Raw genomic sequence first — 21,615 nt, 5'->3', positions numbered from 1 at the left:
TCTACAATTTGTTTTGCTCGAATTTCACGTTAAGGTATGTGCTCGTTAAGCGAGGTTCTACTGTGTTACTGAACTTAAGTTCGAGCTCACAGCTAGACATTGTGGCACAGCAACACATGTGCTCACAACAGTGTAACTCAACCTATATTAATTTTGCACTAGCCGATTACCACGCACTTATTTATCTGTCTTCTATTGAACAGGAAACAGAATCAGATACATTTGTTGTGTAAAATCAGAGCAATTTTATTTACATGTGTTTAAAAGTATAATATACAAATTCTAAAGAAAGACTGACTATGATATTAATTCAACACAAAAGTCTTTAAATACTAATTTTTGTGTGTAGTACATTACTACTTGTGCGCACCTTTCTAACAAACACTGCTGTTTGCCAACCAATTAACATAACCTTTAAATCCATGAATCTAGTTATTCAGATAACTTGTAGAATATGTGGCTCATGATGAATGTTTTTAATCTGCTTTTGAACTGGTTGATATCCTTTGCTTTACATTAGATGTAATAATTACTAAAAACAGAATAGCCAACAAATCTAATACCAGACTACAAGTACCTGGAGACTTATGTTTTTAATTCTTTCTTTCCATTCAACTTCATTGATCACTACATTACCTTACCTACACTATATTACCTTACCTAATTTTCAGTATGTCTGTGGCATACTCATATATTCCCATTAGACTGAAGTTAATAAGAACCCACAAACCGAAGCAGGTAAATTAACACCAGAAGTTCTGAATGATCTAATTTGTGGCCATACATTTCTAATCCATTAATTTTTCTAATTTCACTGCTGCAGTAAACAGCAACAAGGTTTCGTTTTCAGAAATTCAGACTAAAATTGCAAATAGGTAAGTTGTTCCTTTTCTACACTAATATTGCACTAAGTATAAATTTTTATGTTTTCTCATAGCTAATGTCAGTTCTTGCTTGTTTGCTTGGAAAGTGGAGTGAGTTTCCTAACTTATTCTTTTTCATTTTTTAAATAATTACATTAGCTGATGAATTCATTTGTATACAGCTTATAAGAGTTTATTTATTTTTGTACTTCATCATTATAAACTCTAAAATTAAATCTGTTATGATAGTGAGTGGATCTGGAATAAATCATATATTTGTAATTTGTAACAAATTGGAACTGAAGCTTGTAAATTCTCTGTAATGATCAGATGAAACTTTCATGCATTACACTATCATTGTAATAATACATGTCTGCTAATATGACATTACTTGAAGAATAACAACCCGAGAGCCTGTCCTGGAACAGGGCAATAAAATCATTTGATCAGACTTACAACCTGAAAATAATCTGTTGAATTTATAGCTTACTAACACATTAGGTTTTAGTGACCTACATTTAGGTTGAGCAACACAAATTACCTTCGGATCATGTCAATTTTCTTATTATGATTACACCACCATTCTGTTTCTGAATGTGTTCTGCAATATAGGAGCAAACACAACAGTATTTTTTTCTTCTTATGTCCTTGCCCAATCATCCAGATCTGCCCCCCCCACCCCCACACAAAAAAACACTAGCAAATAAATATTTTTTTCCACCCAACTCAACTTATTATTTCTTCATATGTTTAAGTATCCTAAATTTCATCCCTGTCATCCCTTCTACCTCTTGCTATTGACTGTGATATTTACACTTCTTATTTATAATTTACTCCTTGGAGTTTTCTTTCATTTATTTACGTTTCTGTCATCTCTTGTCTGTATGTTTCTTTCAAACATTATTTATGGTATTATTAATTATTCATATTTTTAAAGTTATCTTTCCAATTGCTTTTTATTTTTTTACTTCATTTATTTTTTTCTTTTTTACCCGTAGCTTGTAGTTACTGCTAACTATGGTCCAGTCCTTATGTTTCTTACTAGGATGTTTTGCAGATTGTATAAGGGGCGACCAAAAAGTTTCTATTTGAGGATGTTGCTGCACTGGATATGCAATGTAGCATGATTCCAATGTGGGTATAGAAGCACTGACATTTGCATAAAGGATTAATATGACATTCATGTATTTATGATGTGCATACAGTAAATGTGGAAGTGTGAACTGTGGCAGCATTGTTAACAAATGCTTCTGAACAGGACCAACTTGCAGTTATTCTTTTCTTGGCTGCCAAAGCACAGACACTGGTAAATAGCCATGGGAGAATGAAGAATGTGTATAGGGCAGCATGTCTGTTGAAAACCATCATTGTGGATTGGTGTGCCAAGTTCTATGCTGTTGCTTCATGATAACACGTTCCCATATCGCAAATGTCGCAACACAGATGTTATGAAATGGGAGACTCTCCAGCATTCATCCTTTAGGCTTGATCTCTCCCCATGTGATTACCATGCCTTCAGTCCCTTAAAAATAGCCTTGAACAACTGACAATTCCCGCCAGACAAGTATGTGCAGTTATGGAATGCTTCACAGTGTTTTACCAAATGGACATCTTCAACCTGGTGCATCTATGGGATGATTGTCTCAGAGCTCATACCTAGTGATTTTTCTTAGTTGGCATGCTGATTCTGGACTGTAGAGCCATCGAATAAAAACATTTTGATCACCCCATATAGATGTTCCATGTCTTGAATCTTATGTCTTACATTTACAATTACTCCTATTTTTTTTGTATCCCTGTCTCATATTAGTAACACTTGTCAGCCTTTTAATTCTGCCTATATTAAATATTATCAATGAAATGACTAATTTTAAATACTTGGAATATTATGTCAGTCAGTTCATTTCTATGTAGTCCTAATTTTAGTGATAATTACATATCCAATTCCCCTATTTAACAGTGATTCGTTGTGTTTGTTTTTATTTTTGCTATGAATGTTGCATTTAATATTAATATTTCTTGTTACTTAATTTGTAATCTGCGTTGCTCACTTGCCGAATATAACTGTCAAAACTGAAGACTTCATTTTGGTTCAGATGACAGTTCATTGAAAAAAATAAAGAAATATCTAGTAAGTCATATGGATTTTAAATCAATTTATGAGTAGATGTATTGGATAGCACAGCAACATTAAAAACCTTGGACTGACTGGTTATAAACTTATAGTCTGATTTAGTTCATAGACTAAAGGCCTGTTGTATCATAGCTCATGCTGCATCCAGGCAGAGGAATTAGAAACTCATCTTCCTTAACATTTCAAGTATGTCCTATATCACTGCTAAATTTGAAAGAGCACATCTCATGATAATTGAGCTGCAAAACGGCATTCGGATTAAAAATTAGACTTGTGTTTATGGAGATAACAAGTTCCTTATTCCTTTAGTGGTAGCACTCCAACACACAATGAACCTGCAATGTTTCACCTATTCTGACAATTTGCTAGTAGTTCAATGAGGATGTTAATTAGATGTTGGAAGGCTGTAGGTGGAAAGTGAAAGTAACCATTCATCTATAGTTGAGACAGTGAGTGATCAACAGGCACCCAAACAAGACTGAACCCATCACTACGTTGTTAGCCACTTTTCTTCTTTGGAGCTAACAGACCAAAAAAAAAAAAAAAAAAAAAAAAAAAAAACGCGCGCGCGCGCGCGCACACACACACACACACACACACACACACACACACACAAAACCACAGCTATGTTGTGTCAGTACTGTAGCCCTGTAAGTCTGTTATACGTTTTCTTTAGGGGCCCTCTATTAGATTTAATTGTAATTAATATCCATTAGAAATATCTGGAGGTAATCACAGTTCTAGGGTTGTCTAAAGCCTTGTCCTTCAGCCCCAACTGTGGAATAACATTTTTATATTTCAATAATGGTTGCTGTTGTTGTTGTTGTCTTCAGTCCTGAGACTGGTTTGAAGCAGCTCTCCGTGCGACTCTATCCTGTGCAAGCTTCTTCATCTCCTAGTACGTACTGCAGCCTACACCCTTCTGAATCTGCTTAGTGTATTTATCTCTTGGTCTCCCTCTACGATTTTTACCCTCCACACTGCCCTCCAATACTAAATTGGTGATCCCTTGATGCCTCAGAACATGTCCTACCAACCGATCCCTTCTTCTAGTCAAGTTGTGCCACAAACTCCTCCCCAATTCTATTCAATACCTCCTCATTAGTTATGTGATCTACCCATCTAATCTTCAGCATTCTTCTGTAGCACCACATTTTGAAAGCTTCTTATTATAACCGTTAATCACTAATAAATTGCGTGGATATACAAACGTAGAAACAATAGCTGGTTACATGCTACCAGTTCCGTATCGGTCATTCGACTGCCGTGCCGTGACATGCGGCCGGCGCCGTTCGTAGCTAGGTGGCGCTCCCGCGCTCAGCCGAGTTGCCTCTATCGCCATTTGCGCGTACTGACGTGGCGGCACTATTAAATGTCGTGGCACTGTCACAACACTTTTCCCTCCTTGAAAAAAAAATACTCACTTCCTGGGAGACACGGACAGCGCGGAGACATCCATGGCCTCTTGGGAGGCCCCGAGAAGATCCCACGAAGAAACACGAGAGTACGGTCGAAAATGTCCAGGACGGAAGCCCGTGCATGGAACGTGCCTCCTGGACGAGATGATGGGTGAAAACTCCAGAGCAGCATCCATAGGTGTCATGGACCTGGGGGTGTGCTCCAGCGAGATGGGTCCCGGAGAAGGCGTCGTCGTGACTGGGGCCGGTTCCAGCGTACTCGGAAGCGGTAGCGTCGTCGGCTGCAGCAACACGCACGGGAGATCGGCAGCAGCGGCAGGTCTGGCTTCTCGGGCTGGTGGAGGCGAAGGAAGGGGTGGTGGCACCGGCATGGCCACCACTCGTGGGCGCATCTGGTCGTATTTCACAAAGCCGGCGGCCGCGAAGAGCCTTGATCACCCCTGGAATCCATTTAGGGCGAGATCCATACCCTTGTGCCCACACGTCAGTGCCCACCGAGTATTTTCCTGCACGAGGGGACACAGTACAAGGCCTGACAGGGTGAAGCAGGTGCAGTAGAGTGCGCGGTTGGCAGCCATGCAAGAGTTCAGCAGGGCTGCGATCACCCAGAGGCGTGAAGCGATAAGAACTCAGAAAATGCAACAGAGCGTCATCTGTGGAAAAATCACTAAGGAATTTTTTCATCTGGCTTTTGAAAGTGCAGGCAAGGCGCTCGACCTCCCCATTCGATTGCGGATGGAAGGGCGGTGCTGTAACATGATGAATCCTGTGTCCAGTACAAAAATCACGGAAGGCCTGCGAAGAGAACTGAGGGCCATTGTCTGTGACGATCGTGGATGGAAGACATTCTAGCACAAAGATTTTGGACAAAGCCAGCGTTGTCGCCGCAGTAGTGGGTGACGGACATCGAACAACAAATGGAAACTTCGAGAAGGCGTCAATCAACAGCAGCCAATAAGTGCCGAGGAAGGGGCCGGCAAAGTGAGCATGCACCCGTTCCCATGGCTGCGCCGGGTCAGGCCACAGAGAGGGCATTGATTGTACGGGGTGCAGTCAGTTGTTGAGCACACTGACCACACGCAGCGACCATGTGGGCGATGTCTGAATCAATACCGGGCCAATAAACGTGCCTGCGGGCCAGGGACTTGGTCCGAGAAATCCCCCAATGGCCTTCATGCAACAGTTTGAGAACATCTTTGCGAAGAGAGGCTGGCACCACGACCCGTGGAGATGCACCATCCATGGCCAGAACAACAACACCATCATGAACAGACAGACGAAAGCACAAGGCATGGTAGTTGCGAAGGGGATCCGATGCCCGGCCCTTGGTCCTGTCCGGCCAACCCCGTTGAATAAAACCAATCACCTGACGCAGGACCGGGTCCCGCACAGTAGCCGACGCGACCTGCGAACCTGTAAGCGGAAAACCCTCGACCGCACGACGTTCTGCCTCATCAGTGTGGAAACAGAGTAGTTCACATCGATCGAAAACCGGGTCGGGGCCCATCGGCAAACGCGACAACGTGTCAGCATTGGCGTGCTGGGCCGTGGGGCGATAGTGAATCTCATAGTGAAAACGAGACAAGTATAAGGCCCAACGTTGCAGGCGGTGAGCTGCCTTATCCGGAAGCGACGTTGATGGGCTGAACAGAGAGACCAGCGGCTTGTGGTCGGTGATGAGGTGAAACTTAGAACCATACAAAAAAACGCTGAACTTTTTTAGAGCATAAATGATAGCGAGCGCCTCCTTTTCGATTTGAGAATAATGCCGTTGCGCATCATTGAGGGTCTTGGAAGCATAGGCGATGGGTTGTTCCGACCCATCCTCATACCGATGGGCGAGAACAGCCCCTAGGCCATACTGGGACGCGTCAGTCACCAGAACCAAATGCTGACCCAGATGGAATGTGGCAAGACAAGGCGCCGACTGCAAATGAGCCTTCAGGCTGACAAAAGCCTGCTCACACTCGTCGGACCAACAGAAAGGAATGTTTTTGCATAACAGCTGATGCAGAGGATGAGCTACCGCCGCTGTGGATGGAATGAATTTGTGATAATAAGCAATCTTGCCTAGAAGCGCCTGAAGTTCTTTTACTGTAGACGGCCGGGGTAGAGCGGTAATGGCCGCAACATGCTGACGTAGAGGACGTATACCCTCATGGGACAAGTGGAAACCAAGATACACGATGGAGGGTTGGAAGAACTGTGACTTGTCAAGATTGCACTTCAACCCAGCCGAATCCAGAACCCGAAACAGTGCGAAGGTGCTCCTCAGTGGAGGCCCCCGTGACAACAATGTCATCCAGATAGTTTATGCAGCCAGGAATGGAAGCTGTGAGCTGTTCCAAACCCGCTGAAAAATGGCCGGCGCGCTAGCGACGCCAAACGGTAACCGCTGGTACTGATACAACCCACAAGGAGTGTTGATGACGAGAAATTCCTTGGAAGACGCATCCAACGGCAACTGATAGTACGTCTCCGATAAGTCAAGTTTGGAAAAGAACTGGCCCCCAGCGAGCTTGGTAAATAACTCCTCAGGACGGGGAAGAGGATAAGTGTCAATGAGGCTCTGAGCGTTGACAGTGGCTTTAAAATCACCACACAATCGCAGACTCCCGTTTGGTTTAGAAACCACCACGATTGGCGATGCCCATTTGCTGGAGGTAACAGGAAGGAGAATCCCTGAAGCTGTTAACCTGTCTATCTCAGCCTTGACAGGTGCATGCAACGCCACCAGAATAGGGCGTGCCCGGAAAAACTTAGGGCGAGCTGTAGGTTTAAGAGTAATGTGGGCTTCAAAATCCTTGGCGCGACCCAGACCAGCAGAGAACATGGATGAGAATTCGGAACACAATCCATCCAGCTGTTGATATGGAATATCCTCAGATATGAGGTGCACATCATCATCAATGGAGAACCTGAACAACTGGAAAGCATCATAACTGAACCGGTTTTCAGTGCCCGCATGATCCACCACATAAAACGTGAGAGGCCTAACAACAGACTTGTAGGCAGTGGAAGCATCAAACTGTCCAACAATAGGAATTTTCTGTTTATTATAAGTTCTCAGATTTCGCGTAACTTGAGACAAGGGAGGGGAGCCCAACTCCAAATACATGCGAGAATTAATGAGAGTTACTGCAGAGCCAGTGTCCACTTGCATGCAAATGTCTTTATCCAGAACACGAACAGTAACAAACAACTTATTTGTTTGAGAAAGCACACAGTTAACATCCATGTCCGATGCCTCATCCTCGTCGGCAGGAACTTTAGGGGACTGACACACAGAAGCAATGTGGCCTTTTTTCCTACATGTCCTACATGAATTACATGTGGCCCAACGTTTTGGACACGTGGCCCTGTCATGCTGTACAAAACAACGTGGACAAGAAGGAAGTGCGGAACGAACCTGCTTCTGTGGTTGCTGTTTTCGCTATGAGCGTGGCGGCCCAGCGCGACGTTGTTGACGTGAGTGAACCGCCGCCACATCGTCGGTCCCCTGGGAAACAGGCAAATTGTCCATGTCGAAAGTGGTCTGTATAGAGCCTATATCACACCACGCGTCTATTTGTGCACCAGCAGCGTGAGACACTTCAAAAGATTGAGCGATGCTTAGAACTTCTGACAACGACGGGTTTGGCAGTTATAAGGCACATTGCCGAACTTCTTTATCAGGAGCAAGCTGTAGAATAGCATCCCTAACCATTGAATCAGCATAAGACTCAAGATGAGTGTCCGTGACAAACTGACATTTCCTACTCAGACTGTGTAGTTCCACCGCCCAAGCCTGGTAAGATTGATGGGGCTGTTTACGACACCAGTAGAATGCCACGCGGGCGGCAATGACGTGGCTGTTTTTTCGGTAATAGTTAGACAATAAGTCACACATTTCTTGGAAGGACAGAGAGGCAGGTTCCCGCAGCGGGGCTAACTGAGATAGCAGCTGATAGATCCGTGGGGAAATCCAAGATAGAAATAACGACTTACACATAGGAGCATCAACAACGCCGAAAGCCAAGAAGTGTTGCCGCAAACGCTTCTCATAATCCTCCCAGTCTTCAGCGGCCTCATCGTTCTCAGCAGGATTTTTTATATGGTTAATGGTGGTAGCCACTGAATGCTTCTTGCATCAATCTTTTTAACATTGTATGAATTTCTGCTAACTTTGCCTGTCATTATTTGCATGTTATTATTTGAACCAAAAGTGCAACAAACAGTCTGCTACCTCAGCAATTTTTGAATTTTGTTATTAAACCTCAGTGGATCTTTTCTGTACTTAATCCACTTATCGGCACATACTTCTTCTGGGCATGATTTACTATTCATTTAAACTTTACCCAAAATTCCTATATGTCCATCATAATGTAACTAAATGCTGTCCATTTATTTTCTAAGAGGGACACTAACAACAGCATATCTGCTCTTTCTAGCCAAAATATTCTCCTAGCCTCCTCGATGGATTTATTAACTGTAGCAACCATTGGTTCTGTGATGTCATCACTGTCACTAATCCCTAACTCTTTATCGACACCATCGATAAGGTCAGGCCTGTTTAAAACTAAAAGATCTGAAATATTTCCATTATGTGTGGCCTCTTGAATTAGCTACTAAAGACTTTTTCAGAAAACTGTTCAAAAGTACTTCACAAGACTGCCTATCTGTACCACATGCAATGAATGCACTTATGTCCCTGTCTATACTATGTAGGTCAAAGTTACATCCAACTAATACTGTATGGTCTGGGTATTTCTACATTAATGAGCATAGACTTTCTTTCAGTGATTCTAAAACGGTCATTGTATAATCAGATGGCCAGTGAAAACATCCTATAATTAACTTCAGTTCACCTAGACCTAAGTGTCACTTGTTAATAATAATATTAATAATTCCTGATAAATGAATATTTTTTATCAGGGACTATCTGATAATGGTATAGGGTTTGTTGTCATAATACTATGAAAATAAGTGGAATATACACTGATGAGCCGAAACATTAAGACCAGCTGCATAATTGCATGTTCATCATCCTTTTCAACACAATACAGCAGAAATTCTGCATGGCATTGGCTCAAGAATTCCTTGGTAGATTTCTGGAGGTATGTTGCACGAGATTTCTGTGTACAGATCATGCAATTTCCATAAATTATGGGCCAGTGGTTTGGGGGTGCAGAACTAGCACCCATCGGATTGAGATCAGGTGAATTTGGTGGCCAGTATGTCAATTTCAGTTCACTATCATCCTTCTCAAACCACAATAGCAAGGTTATGGCCTTGTAACACAGACAGCTATCCTGCAGGAGGATGTGATCACCATTAGGGAACACATCAGGCATAAAGTAATGCATGTGATCTGCAATAATGTTCACGCAGTCCACATTATCCTGGGCCCTTCAGTACTACCTGAGATCCCATGGAAGCCCAGGTGATGTACCCCATAGCAAAATACTGTCCTCACATGTCAGCATCTGCAGTGGGTGCATGTTTCAAGCAGCCATTCAATTGAATAATGGAGTATGTGGTCAAAACCATACACCTGATGTAACAAGAAACGTGATTCATCTTACCAGATGACACATTTCCGTAGATCCACAGCCCAATCTTTGGTGATTTAATACTGCCTCCAGTGTAATGTGTTCACCAATAAGTGTTGGACATTGTGCCCTGAAACACTTAAGCCTGCATTAGCATTTACTTCGCCATCATCTCTACAATAGACTGCTGCCTGTCATGCTTTACACAGCAGGCGACTGTCTGAGCTCTATGTTCTGTGATTAGACACAAACATCCAGCACCTTGGCACCTCCTCTGGTTTCAATTACCTTCAACCACTTTCCACAGATGCTCATGATGGTAGTACATGAGCATCTGTCCAGCTTCATCATTTCTGTGTTGTTCATTCCTATGTGCTGGTCCATGGCAACCTGTCCTTTGACAAAGTGTCTTATGTTAGTTGATTCCCTCATTTGTGGTCCATTTTTCTCACACAAATGGTTCCTCATTTGACTTAATGGTTTGCTTCTATTTTGCTTTGCCCTACCTTTCTGCTCTCTTGTGTGGAGGCTTGGCACAGCACTCGGTGAACTCTGTGGGATCTGTCCCTGTCTTTTTACTGCTGTCTACTTCGACTGCTCTCATTTCCCTTATCTTGACATTTACGCACAATGCCAACAAGCAATATTCAGTCTCATAGTGGGCTGTGGTCATAATGTTTTTGTTGACCAGTGTATAAGGACGTTTTCACATGGCACAACGATAGGACATGTGGTAGGCTGTGCCCTTTCTGAAGGAACCTGGCATTTGCCTAAAATTATTTAGGAAGACTAGAGAAAATGTAAATCCAAATGGCTGGATAGAGCGAACTCCATTCTCCCAAATAGGTCAGTGTCCAACTTCACTGTCTCATTCATTTAACCCTTTGTTCATATACAATTTACTCAATGTAACTTATAATATAAATATAGTTTTGCAGAGTTTCTTGGCATGTCTCTGCACTATCATTGCATGTGTGTGCACATTGCACATCATCATCATCATCACCTTCATCATCATCATCATCATCTGAACAGTTTCCAGCCTCAGGTTGGGTCTGTTTGGAACATAAGCCTCACCATCTAGTTCTGTTTTCCCATCATCCTTTCACGTTCACTCTTGTCCAGCCCTTGTCCCTTTTTTCAACACACTCCTCCACACCTTTTGGCCCTCTGTCCCTTGGTCTTCCTCTTGGTTGTTTCCTTCACATTTCTGTTTCATTTGTCTCCTTGGGAATCCTCTTGTTTTCCATTCTCTTTAAGTGCCCATACCATCATAGCTTTGGTGTTTCTATCCTGCTCTGCAAGAATTCCTCTTTCACTGTTTCCATTACCCTTTCATTCCTTGTCCTATCTCTCCTTGTTACTCCTATCCTACTTCCGGGTATCTTCATTTAACATTTCTATAATTTGTTTACGTCTCTCTCCTTCATTACTCATGTTTCAAAAATGCATACACCCTTGCATGGCCAAATTCCCGCACACTGCAAGATGCTTGATTTTGATAAGTTTGATATCTCTGTCAAAGATGTATATTGATGTCCTAAACCATCCCCACAATGACAAAAACTTCACACAGAGCAAAAGGACTAAACTTAGTTTGACCTTTTTTGTAAAGTTATGCATGAGCTGAGAGGGGGGAGGTGTTACACATGAGCTAGTGGGGACTCACCCCAGTTTGTTTACAAGTGATACATGCAGAATATACCTCAGTGCAAGCTAACTTAATTCCATGTTCCAAAGCAAAATATAGCCCATGCTGTATCAAAGTTCTGCTTATGACAAACATTGTCGATGGCAGTAGCACCTAAGTCAAATCAGTTGCACACTCTCCACACACCACACAGATTGCACCACAACTGACTGAGGCCATTTCTGGCCTGGTTTGTATGCCGAATTCATCAGAGGCCACTCCTGATGACAAGGCCATCTGAGTAGCGATGTCACAGTGGTCATAGTGATGTTGCACCAGCTAACTGGTTTCCATAGTAATGTCAGGTGGCTTCACTACAACCTCAGTGTCCAGCATGCACAGGGACAGTGAAAGCATGGCCTATCAATGTTTCTGACTTTAATTTCCAGCAGGAGATGCCAGATAAATGATCACTGTGATAAAAAGCTTGTTGCAGATGAGCATTTTTACTCCCCTCGATAGTTGTAAGTTTTATTACATTCTGTTTCACTTACTAACTGTTATTCATGGGTTATGCTAATTTGTGTCATGCACCACAGATCAAAAAACGATTATGTGGCCAAAGCAAGTCATAAGAAAACATTAACATAAAAATTATTTTGATCAAAGTGTGTAATAATTCATCTTTGCTGAACTAAAATGGTCATAAAGAGCATTCAAGACTTTATGGCAAAGAGTGTTACTAATTGATTCTGCTAGTTGCAGGGCGAAGTGCTTGGTGTTAAATGATCAATACACTTACTGATTAATAATTTTGTGCAATCCTCTAATCTTGGTTCTCTGTTCAAGTCCTAACTTCTTTGAACCACACAGGTGGGAGCTGCCCCAACACATAATACAAACCTACAGTCCTCCTAATCTGAGCTATTCCTAATTACTACCACCCACTTCCCTCTGTTCCCTTCTGTGCAACCTGTTGCATATACTCCCCATGACCCCCCCCCCCCTCTCTCCTCCAACATCCTCTGTCATTAGTGTCATGCTATTCCCTACCACTTACTTTATTTTTGTTTGTGATTCTCTAGTCACAACATATCCTTATTTGAACCCACCTTCTCTCTTCCTGTGAACCTTCTAAACTAGTTTAACACAATATCTTTACTTCTCCCAACCTTACTGTCCCCCCCCCCCCCTCCAATCTCTCTCTCTCTTACCTTTCTGGATTCTCCCTTTCTACAACACTGCCTGCTCCACCACTGATTCCATATGAAACAACTATTGAACACAACTAGGTTTCAATATGAGATGAGAGATTGTGTATATTCTTAGTGTGCATGCTCTAGCTTGTAAATTAAAAGTTGACCAACAATTCCCAGTTCCATTATATGTGCCTGTCTGTGGTAAAGTGTGTCATCTATACAGTAAGTGACAATATGTCCTATCTTCACTTCAAAATTTTTCATTGTTGTTGTTGTGATCTTCATCCCAGATACTGGTTTGATGCAGTTCTCAATGTTTTACTCTATCTCTTGCTGTCTCAGATTGTGTCCTATCAATAGATCCCTTCTTTTAGTCAAACTGTGACACAGATTTCTTGTTTCCCCAGTTCTATTCAGTACCTCCTCATTAGTTATGTGATCTACCCATCTAGTCTTCAGCATTCTTCTGTAGTACCACATTTCAAAATCTTCTATTCTAAACTGTTTACCGCCCATGTTTCACTATCATATATGGCTTCACTCCAGACAAATTCCTTAATAAAAGACATTACATTTGATGCTAATAAATTTCTCTTCATCAGAAGCACTTTCTTTGCCATTGCCAATATACACTCCTGGAAATGGAAAAAAGAACACATTGACACCGGTGTGTCAGACCCACCATACTTGCTCCGGACACTGCGAGAGGGCTGTACAAGCAATGATCACACGCACGGCACAGCGGACACACCAGGAACCGCGGTGTTGGCCGTCGAATGGCGCTAGCTGCGCAGCATTTGTGCACCGCCGCCGTCAGTGTCAGCCAGTTTGCCATGGCATACGGAGCTCCATCGCAGTCTTTAACACTGGTAGTATGCCGCGACAGCGTGGACGTGAACCACATGTGCAGTTGACGGACTTTGAGCGAGGGCGTATAGTGGGCATGCGGGAGGCCGGGTGGACGTACCGCCGAATTGCTCAACACGTGGGACGTGAGGTCTCCACAGTACATCGATGTTGTCGCCAGTGGTCGGCGGAAGGTGCACGTGCCCGTCAACCTGGGACTGGACCGCAGCGACGCACGGATGCACGCCTAGACCGTAGGATCCTACGCAGTGCCGTAGGGGACCGCACCGCCATTTCCCAGCAAATTAGGGACACTGTTGCTCCTGGGGTATCGGCGAGGACCATTCGCAACCATCTCCATGAAGCTGGGCTACGGTCCCGCACACCGTTAGGCCGTCTTCCGCTCACGCCCCAACATCGTGCAGCCCGCCTCCAGTGGTGTCGCGACAGGCGTGAATGGAGGGACGAATGGAGACGTGTTGTCTTCAGCGATGAGAGTCGCTTCTGCCTTGGTGCCAATGATGGTCGTATGCGTGTTTGGTGCCGTGCAGGTGAGCGCCACAATCAGGACTGCATACGACCGAGGCACACAGGGCCAGCACCCGGCATCATGGTGTGGGGAGCGATCTCCTACACTGGCCGTACACCACTGGTGATCGTCGAGGGGACACTGAATAGTGCATGGTACATCCAAACCATCATCGAACCCATCGTTCTACCATTCCTAGACCGGCAAGGGAACTTGCTGTTCCAACAGGACAATGCACGTCCGCATGTATCCCGTGCCACCCAACGTGCTCTAGAAGGTGTAAGTCAACTACCCTGGCCAGCAAGATCTCCGGATCTGTCCCCCATTGAGCATGTTTGAGACTGGATGAAACGTCGTCTCTCGCGGTCTGCACGTCCAGCACGAACGCTGGTCCAACTGAGGCGCCAGGTGGAAATGGCATGGCAAGCCGTTCCACAGGACTACATTCAGCATCTCTACGATCGTCTCCATGGGAGAATAGCAGCCTGCATTGCTGCAAAAGTTGGATATACACTGTACTAGTGCCGACATTGTGCATGCTCTGTTGCCTGTGTCTATGTGCCTGTGGTTCTGTCAGTGTGATCATGTGATGATCTGACCCCAGGAATGTGTCAATAAAGTTTCCCCTTCCTGGGACAATGAATTCACGGTGTTCTTATTTCAATTTCCAGGAGTGTATATTTTACACCCACTCTACTTCAAACATCATCAGTTATTTTGCTAAATTCCTCTCCTGTGCTAGCCTCTTCATCTCAAAGTAGCACGTGCAACCTACGCCCTCAGTTATTTGCTGGATGAATTCCAATCTTGTCTTCATCTACAGTTTTTGCCCTATACAGCTCCCACTAGTACCGTGGAAGTCATTCCATCACATCTTAACAGATGTTCTATCATCCTCTCCCTTCTCCTTATCAGTGTTTTCCACATATTCCTTTTCTCTCTCATTCTGCGCTGAGCCTCCTCATTCCTTACCTAATCAGTCCACCTAATTTTCAACATTCATCTGTAGCACCACATCTCAAATGCTTCGGTTCTCTTCTGTTCCAGTTTCCCCACAGTCCATGTTTCACTACCATTCAATGCTGTACTCCAGACATACATTCCCAGAAATTTCTTCCTCAAATTAAGGCCAATATTTGGTATTAGTAGACACCTCATGGCCAGAAATGACCTTCTTGCCATTGCTAGTCTGCTTTTGATGTCCTCCTTGCTCTGTCCGTCATTGGTTATTTTACTGCCTAGGTAGCATAATTCCTTAACTTCAGCTACTTCGTGACCATCAATCCCGATGTTAAGTTTCTTGCTTTTCTCATTTCTGCTACTTCTCATTACCTTCATCTTTCTTTGATTTACTCTCAATCCTTACTCTGTACTCATTAGACTGTTCGTTCCATTCAGCAGATCATGTAATTCTTCTTCACTTTCACTCAGGATAGCAATGTCATCAGCGAATAGTATCATCGATATCCTCTCACCTTGAATTTTAATTTCACTCCTGAACTATTCTTTTATTTCCATCATTGCTTTCTTGATGTACAGATTGAACAGTAGGGGTGTCTTACATCCTTTTTAATATGAGCACTTCGTTCTTGGTCATCCACTCTTATTATACCCTCTTGGCTGTTGTACATATTGTGTATGACCTGTCTCTCCCTATAGCTTACCGCTACTTTTGTCGAGTGCTTTTCCTGGGTTGACAAATCATATGAACATGTCTTGATTTTTCTTTAGTTTTGCTTCCATTATTAACTGCAATGTCTGAATTGCCTCTCTCGTGCCTTTACCTTTCCTAAAGCCAAACTGTTCGTCATCTAGCACATCCTCAATTTTCTTTTCCATTCTTTGGATATTATTCTTGTAAGCAACTAGGATACATGAGCTGTTAAGCTGATTGTGCGATAATTGTCACATTTGTCAGCTCTTGTCATCTTCGGAATTGTGTGGATGATGCTTTTCTGAAAGTCAGATGGTATATCGCCAGTCTCATACGTTCTACACAACAACATGAATAGTTGTTTTGTTGCCACTTCCCTCAACAATTTTAGAAATTCTGGTGGAATGTTAACTATCCTAAGAAATTTTGGTCTTATGTCAAAATGGTAGGTGGATCAAAACAAAATGTCCAGACACTCTGTGACCAAAATGGTACTGAAACAGAGGATGACAGACTAAAGGCTGAAATACTAAATGTCTTTTTCCAAAGCTGTTTCACAGAGGAAGACTGTACTGTAGTTCCTTCTCTAGATTGTTGCACAGATGACAAAATTGGAGATATTGAAATAGACAACAGAGATATAGAGAAACAATTAAAATCGCTCAAAAGAGGAAAGGCCGCTGGACCTGATGGGATACCAGTTCGATTTTACACAGAGTACGCAAAGGAACTCGCCCCCCTTCTTGCAGCGGTGTACCGTAGGTCTCTAGAAGAGCATAGCGTTCCAAAGGATTGGAAAAGGGCACAGGTCATCCCCATTTTCAAGAAGGGACGTTGAACAGATGTGCAGAACTATAGACCTATATCTCTAACGTCGATCAGTTGTAGAATTTTGGAACACGCATTATGTTCGAGTATAATGACTACTCTGTAGGAATCAGCATGGGTTTCGAAAAAGACGATCATGTGATACCCAGCTCACGCTATTCGTCCACGAGACTCAGAGGGCCATAGACATGGGTTCCCAGGTAGATGCCGTTCAATACACTTCCCCACAGTCGTTTAATGAACAAAGTAAGAGCATATGGACTATCAGACCAATTGTGTGATTGGATTGAAGAGTTCCTAGCTAACAGAATGCAGCATGTCATTCTCAATGGAGAGAAGTCTTCTGAAGTAAGAGTGATTTCAGGTGTGCCGCAGGGGAATGTTGTAGGACCGTTGATGTTCACAATATACATAAATGACCTTGTGGATGACATCGGAAGTTGACTGAGGCTTTTTGCGGATGATGCTGTGGTATATCGAGAGGTTGTAACAATGGAAAATTGTACTTAAATGCAGGAGGATCTGCAGCGAATTGATGCATGGAGCAGGGAATGGCAATTGAATCTCAATGTAGACAAGTGTAATGTGCTGCGAATACATAGAAAGAAAGATCCCATATCATTTACCTACAATATAGCAGGTCAGCAACTGGAAGCAGTTAATTCCGTAAATTATCTGGGAGTACGCATTAGGAGTGATTTAAAATGGAACGATCATATAAAGTTGATCATCGGTAAAGCAGATGCCAGACTGAGATTCATTGGAAGAATCCTAAGGAAATGCAATCCGAAAACAAAGGAAGTAGGTTACAGTACGCTTGTTCACCCACTGCTTGAATACTGCTCAGCAGTGTGGGATCCGTACCAGATAGGGTTGATAGAAGAGATAGAGAAGATCCAACAGAGAGCAGCGCGCTTCGTTACAGGATCATTTCGTAATCACAAAAGCATTACGGAGATGATAGATAAACTCCAGTGGTAGACTCTGCTGGAGAGATGCTCAGTAGCTCGGTACGGGCTTTTGTTGAAGTTTCGAGAACATACCTTCACCGAGGAGTCAAGCAGTATATTGCTCCCTCTTATGTATATCTCGCAAAGAGACCATGAGGATAAAATCAGAGAGATTAGAGCCCACACAGAGGCATACCGACAATCCTTTCCACGAACAATACTAGACTGGAATAGAAGGGAGAACCGATAGAGGTACTCAAGGTACCCTCCGCCACACACTGTCAGGTGACTTGTGGAGTATGGAGTATGGATGTAGATTTAGATGTAGATGCAGATCCCTACTGCTTTATTTGATCTTAAGTCCTCCAAAGCTCTGTTAAATTCTGATTCTAGTACTGGGTCCCCTATCTCTTCTAAATCGACTCCTGTTTCTTCTTCTTCTTCAGACAAATCTTTCCACTCATAGAGGCTTTCAATGTATTCTTTCCACCTATCTGCTATCCCCTCTGCTTTTAACAGTTCCTGTTGCAGTCTTAGTGTTATCACCCTTGTTTATAATGCCACTGAAGGTTGTTTTGACATTTCTGTATGCTGAGTGTGCCCTTTTGACAGTCATTTCTGTTTTGATGTCTTCCCATTTTTCCTGGAGCCATTTCATCTTAGCTTCCCTGCACTTCCTGTTTATTTCATTCCTCAGCAACTTGTATTTCTGTATTCCTGAGCTTTCTGAAAGATTTTTATACTTCCTCCTTTCATCAATCAACTGAAGTATTTCTTCTGTTACCCATGGTTACTTCGCATATACCTCCTTTCTACCTATGTTTTCTTTACCAACTTCTGTGATGGCCCCTTTTGGTGATGTCAATTCCTCTTCAACTGTACTGTCTACTAAGCTATCCCTTATTTCTGTATCTATAGCCTTAGAGAACTTCAACCATATCTCGTCATTCCTTAGTACTTCTGTATCCCACTTCTTTGCATATCGATTCTTCCTGACTAATGTCTTAAACTTCAGGCTAGTCTTCATCACTACTATGTTGTGATCTGAGACTATCTACTCCTGGGTATGCCTTACAATCCAGTATCTGATTTCAGAATCTCTGTCTGACCATGATGTAATCTAACTGAAATCTTCCCGTATTGCCTGGCCTTTTCCAACTATACATCCTCAACTTGTGATTCTTGAACACAGTATTCACTATTACTAGCTGAAACTTGTTACAGAACTCAATTAGTCTTTCTCCTCTCATTCCTTGACCCAAGCCCATATTCTCCTGTAACATTTTCTTCTACTCATTCCCCTACAAGTGCATTCCAGTCTCCCATGACTATTAGATTTTCATATCCATTTACATGCTGTATTACCCTTTCAATATCCTCATACACTTTCTCTATCTCCTCATCTTCAGCTTGCGGCGTTGCCATGTATACCTGAACTATCATTGTTGGTTTTGATTTGCTGTTGATTCTGATAAGAACAACCCTGTTACTGAGCTGTTCACAGTAACACACTCTATGCCATACCTTCCGATTCATAACGATTCCTACTCCCATTACACCATTTTCTGTTGCTGTTAATATTACGCTATACTCATCTGACCAGAAATCCTTGTCTTCTTTCCACTTCACTTCACTGACCCCTACTATATCTAGATTGAGCTTTTGCATTTCCCTTTTCAGATTTTCTAGTTTCCTTACCGCATTGAAGCTTCTGACATTCCACACCCCTACTCATAGAATGTTATCCTTTTTTTGATTATTCAATCTTTTTCTCTTGCTAACCTCCCCCTTGGCAGTCCCTTCTTGGAGATCTGAATGGGGGACTATTTTGGAATCTTTTGCCAATGGAGAGATCATCATGACACTTCTTCAATTACAGGTCACATGTCCTGTGGATACACATTATGTGTCTTTAATGTAGTGGTTTCCATTGCCTTCTGCTTCCTCATGCTGTTGATCATTGCAATTCATTCTCCTTTAGGGGCAGTTTCCCACCGCTAGGACAAGAGAGTGCCCTGAACCTCTGTCCACTCCTCCACCCTCTTTGACAAGGCTGTTGGCAGAATGAATGCGACTGCTTATGCTGGAAGTCTTCAGCTGCCAATGCTGATTATTAATCAAAATTTAAGCATCAGTGGGATTCGCACCTGGGACTGAAAATGTTTTGATGGTGAATCAAAGATGCTACCCCTACACCCTAATCTATTTCCGTCAGCATCATCTGATTCTGTTTTAGTGCATTCCATTATACATATGTTGTTCTTATTGATGTTGATCTTATATCATCCTTTCAGGACACTATTCTGTTCAATCAATCACTCTTCCAATTGTTTCACTGTTTCTGACAGAATTAGAATGTCATCAGCAAACCTCAAGGTTTCTATTTTTTCTCCATGAACTTTAATTCCTACTCCAGATTTTTCTTTGGCTTCCTGTACTGCTTGCTCAATGTACAGACTGAATAATGTTGGGGATAGCCTGCAGCCCTGTCTCACTCCCTTCTCATCCACTGCTTCCCTTTCATGGCCCTTGACTCTCATAGCTGCCATCTGGTTTCTACACAAGTTGTAAATAGTCTTTAGCTCCCTGTATTTTGCACCGGCTACTTTCAAACTATCAAAGGGAGTATTGCCTATTTTACACTCACTATCTCCATAATTTGAAAGAGAATTTTTCAGTCAACCTTGTCAAAAGCTTTCTCTGAGTCTAAAAACACTAGAAATGTAGGGTTGCCTTTTCTTAACCTATCTTCTAAGATGAGTCAGAAGATCAGTGCTGCATCTTGTGTTCCTACATTTCTCTGAAATCCAAACTGATTTTCCCAAAGGTTTGCTTCTACTAGTTTTTCCGTTTTTATGTAAATATTATTTATGTTAATGTTTTGTAACCATGACTTATTAAACTGATGGTTCGGTAATTTTCACTCCTGTCAGCAAATACTTTCTTTGTAATTGGAATTATTACATTTGTCTTGAAGTCATACTTCACACACATCAGATGGAAGAGTTTTGTCATGGCTGGCTCTCCCAAGGCTATGAGTAGTTCTGACCGTCTACTCTACTCTAGGGGCCTTGTTTCGACTTAGGTTTGTTGGAAAGATGAGGTGACTTACCGAACGAAAGCACTGGCAGGTCGATAGACACACAAACAAACACAAACATACACACAAAATTCAAGCTTTCGCAACAAACTGTTGCCTCATCAGGAAAGAGGGAAGGAGAGGGAAAGACGAAAGGATGTGGGTTTTAAGGGTGAGGGTAAGGAGTCATTCCAATCCCGGGAGCGGAAAGACTTACCTTAGGGGGAAAAAAGGACAGGTATACACTCGCGCACACACACACATATGTGCCCGTTTTGTTTTTCTTTAGTAGTCCCCACTGAGGAATCCAAATGGGTGACTATTTTACTTCTGGAATATTTTACCCAAGAGGATGCCATCATTGTTTAGCCTAAAGTAGAGCTGCATGCCTGTGGGAAAAATTACAGCTGTAGTTCCCCCTTGCTTTCAGCCATTTGCATTATCAGCACAACAAAGCTGTTTTTTTGGTGTTACAAGGCCAGAGCAGTCAGTCATCCAGACTGTTGTCCCTGCTACTACTGAATAGCTGCTGCCCCTCTTCAAGAACAACAAGTTTGCATGGCCTCTCAACAGATACCCCTCCATTGTGGTTGCATCTACAGCAGCTATCTGTATTGCTGAGGCATGCAAGACACCCCACCAACAGCAAGGTCCATGGTTCATGGTTCATTATTTTACTTAATATGTATGCATTTTGGAAACTTTTATGCATTTTCAGAATTTTATGAAAGGGACTTAGTTGTCCATAAATTCTGACTTCTGCAAGAGAAAGGCTAGAAGATTTCAATTGTGCATTGCTCATTAAATTTCCATATATATATATTGTGATAAACAATAACTATGGATGATTCAATCAAGAATCAAATGTAATATTTTACTCACACATTGGTGATAGAAACAGTCTTATCAAATGATGCATGGTGGCCAATTCAGAAACAAAAAAAAGTCAAATAA

The 21,615-nt window shown here is 42.6% G+C and overlaps 1 long non-coding RNA gene across 1 annotated transcript in view; it reads left to right on the top strand.

Annotated features, from left to right (window-relative positions):
- Positions 1–688: 688 nt before the first annotated feature.
- Positions 689–21,615, top strand: part of LOC124715926 — an 81,366-nt gene continuing 60,439 nt past the window's right edge. Inside the window, exons 1-2 of the long non-coding RNA XR_007005656.1 lie at positions 689–738; positions 851–875. This is a non-coding gene — a long non-coding RNA (uncharacterized LOC124715926). The remainder of the gene's footprint in view (positions 739–850; positions 876–21,615) is intronic.

Source organism: Schistocerca piceifrons, chromosome 1, assembly GCF_021461385.2.
Source record: "Schistocerca piceifrons isolate TAMUIC-IGC-003096 chromosome 1, iqSchPice1.1, whole genome shotgun sequence".
Classification (NCBI taxonomy): Eukaryota; Metazoa; Arthropoda; class Insecta; order Orthoptera; family Acrididae; genus Schistocerca; species Schistocerca piceifrons.
Note: the sequence above shows the minus strand (reverse complement) of the source record. Positions and strands in the feature narration are given on the sequence as shown.